The sequence below is a fragment of the Herpailurus yagouaroundi genome, unplaced genomic scaffold (genome assembly GCF_014898765.1).
Source record: "Herpailurus yagouaroundi ecotype Mexico unplaced genomic scaffold, PumYag 67503, whole genome shotgun sequence".
NCBI lineage: Eukaryota > Metazoa > Chordata > Mammalia > Carnivora > Felidae > Herpailurus > Herpailurus yagouaroundi.
In genome coordinates, this window is record NW_024420310.1 from 1,031,182 (window position 1) to 1,034,287 (window position 3,106).

Here is a 3,106-nt window from a genome sequence, read left to right on the forward strand (position 1 = left end):
CTATCTTTCTACCTACCTACCTACCTACCTACCTACCAACCTATTTCTTTATTTATGTATTTTAGAGAAAGAGAGAGCATGACGAGTGAGCAAGGGGCACAGAAAGAGAATCCTGCGAGGTGCATAAACAGAGGGAGACGGGGAAGAACAGAGGGTTGGAGCCTGGAGTTGGGCTCAAGCTCACCCAAAGCAGGGCTGGAGCTCATGAACCCCAAGATCATGACTTGAGCCAAAGTCAGATGCTTAACCGACTGAGCCACCTAGGCTCCCCTGGATGATCTTCTTGATTACTGGAGTTTTGTAGCAAGTTTTGACATTGGGAAATTTGAGTCTTCCAAGGTTCTTTTTTGGTAACCCTGGGTCCTTTGCATTTCCATATGAATTTTAGGAACATCTTGACTATAGCTTCTCTTGTTTTTGTTTTTGTTTTTGTTTTGGCTGGGTACAGTATACTTTATTGATGGTACATGATAAAGTAGGGTTCCCCAAGCCCCTCCCCTTCTTCAGGGGGTCTGGGATGGAAACTATGTAAGGTCGGGAGATTCTCAATGTGTTGGGGGATGATGAGTTAGAGCAAGGACTCCCCAGAAGGGAGGGCCTCTCTCTTCCTCTTGCTCTTGCTGGGACTGGTGGTCCAGGGAGCTCCTACTCCTTGGAGGCCATCTGGACCATAAGGTCCACCACCCGGTTTCTGTAGCCAAATTCATTGTCATCCCAGAAAATGAGCTTGAGAAAGCAGTCATTGAGGGCAATGCCAGCCTCAGCATGGAAGGTGGAAGAGTGAGTGTCGCTGTTAAAGTCACAAGAGACAACCTGGTCCTCAGTGTACCCCAGGATGTCCTTGAGGGGGTCCTTTGATGCCTGCTTCACCACCTTCTCTTTGTTTTTAAGCTTATTTATTTATTTTCAGAGACAGAGAGCAAGCATGAGCAGGGGAGGGGCAGAGAGACAGAGAAAGAGAATCCCAAGCAGGCCCTACACTATCATTGCTGAGCCTGACACAGGGATTGATCTCGGAAACCACGAGATCATGACCCGAGCTGAATTCAAGAGTCAGACGCTTAACTGACTGAGCCAACCAGGTCCCCCTGCTTCACCACCTTCTTAATATAGTATTTGGCAGCTTTCTCCAGGCAGCAGGTCAGGTCCACGATGGACACGCTGGCGGTGGGGACCCGGGAGGCCATACCAGTGAGCTTCTCATTTGGCTCAGGGATGACCTTGCCCACAGCCTTGGCAGTGCTAGTAGAAGCAAGGATGGTGTTCTGGGCAGCCCTCACCATCACACCACAGCTTCCCAGAGGGGCCCTCCGCAGTCTTCTGGGTAGCAGTGGTGGCATGGACTGTGGTCATGAGTCCCTTCATGATGCCAAAGTTGTCACGGATGACCTTGGCCAGAAAGGCCAAGCAGTTGGTGGTGTAGGAGGCATTGCTGGCGTTCTTGAGGGAGTTGTCGTACTTCTCTTGGTTCACACCCATCACGGATGTGGGGGTATCAGCAGAAGGGGCAGAGATGATGACCCTCTTGGCCCCACCCTTCAAGTGAGCCCCAGCCACCTGACTCCACAATACTTGGCACCAGCATCACCCTATTTGATGTTGGTGGGATCTTGCTCCTGGAAGATGGAGATGGGCCTTCCACTGATGACAAGTTTCTTATTCTCAGCCTTGACCGTGTTGTGGAATTTGCTGTGGGTAGAATCATACTGGAACATGTAGACTATGTAGTTGAGGTCAATGAAGGGGTCGTGGACGGCGATAATATCCACTTCGCCAGGGTTAAAAGCAGCCCTGGTGACCAGGCACCCAATATGGCAAATCCATTTCATTTGACCTTCACGATCGTGTGTCCGGGACATGGCTGGCACTGCACGAGAAGATGCGGCTGTCTGTTGGACGGGGAGAAGAGAGCCTTGATCGTAGCTTCTTTTTTTTTTATAAATTTTTTTTAAATGTTTATTATTTTTGAGGGAGAGACAGAGAGCAAGCAGGCGAGGGGCAGAGAGAGAGGGAGACACAGAATCGGAAGCAGGCTCCAGACTGTGAGCTGTCAGCACAGAGCCCAACGCGAGGCTCGAACCCACAGACCGTGAGATCATGACCTGAGCTGAAGTCGGCCGCTCAACCGACTGAGCCACCCAGGTGCCCCGATCGTAGCTTCTTAAGGTGAGCTGAGCTTATAGCCACGACCCCAGTTCCATGTCGATTAGCAGCGCTTTTCATTTTTGAGGAGGTGGAAGTAAGGGAAGGGGCACACCAGAGGGCTACAGGTCCCAGGCCCTTGGGACTTCGGTGAGTCTGTGCAGCAGAATTCACAAAGGGAGCAGTAAGGCTCTGAAGTACCCGTTCTCAAGCTTTCAGGAATCATGCAGTGATCTGCTTGTAAAGCAGGTTCTGATCTAGTAGGTCTGGGGGCCTGAAACTTTATTTCTTTCTTTTTAAGTTTATTTATTTATTTTAGAGAGAGAGAACATTGGGGCGCCTGGGTGGCGCAGTCGGTTAAGCATCCGACTTCAGCCAGGTCACGATCTCGCGGTCCGTGAGTTCGAGCCCCGTGTCGGGCTCTGGGCTGATGGCTCAGAGCCTGGAGCCTGTTTCCGATTCTGTGTCTCCCTCTCTCTCTGCCCCTCCCCCGTTCATGCTCTGTCTCTCTCTGTCCGAAAAATAAATAAATGTTGAAAAAAAAAAAAATTTAGAGAGAGAGAACATGAATGGGGCAGAGGGAGAGTGGGAAAGAGAGAATCCCAAGCAGGCTCTGCACTGCCAGTGTTGGAGCCCAATGTGGGGCTTGGACTCACAAACCGCGAGATCATGACTTGAGCTGAAATCAGGAGCTGGACGCTTAACCAACTGAGCCGTCCAGGCGCCCCTGAAACTGTATTTGCAACAAGCTCCTAGGTGACACCAATTCTTCTGGACTCTGAAACAGACTTTGGAAAACGAGGCACAATTACCATTGACTTCTATGCAGTAGTCCAAAGTAGGAAGCTGAGACATCACTTGGATCTATCATTTAGGCTGTTCCTTATACAAGAAAAAAAAAAAAAAAAAAAAAAAAAAAAAAAAAAGGAAAAGAAAGGACAAGAAAACTAGGCCTCTTTTATTT

At 49.5% G+C, this 3,106-nt stretch overlaps 1 pseudogene; it reads right to left on the reverse strand.

Annotated features, from left to right (window-relative positions):
- Window positions 1-579: 579 nt before the first annotated feature.
- On the reverse strand, window positions 580-1,886 carry LOC121025114 (glyceraldehyde-3-phosphate dehydrogenase-like; annotated as a pseudogene).
- Window positions 1,887-3,106: the final 1,220 nt, after the last annotated feature.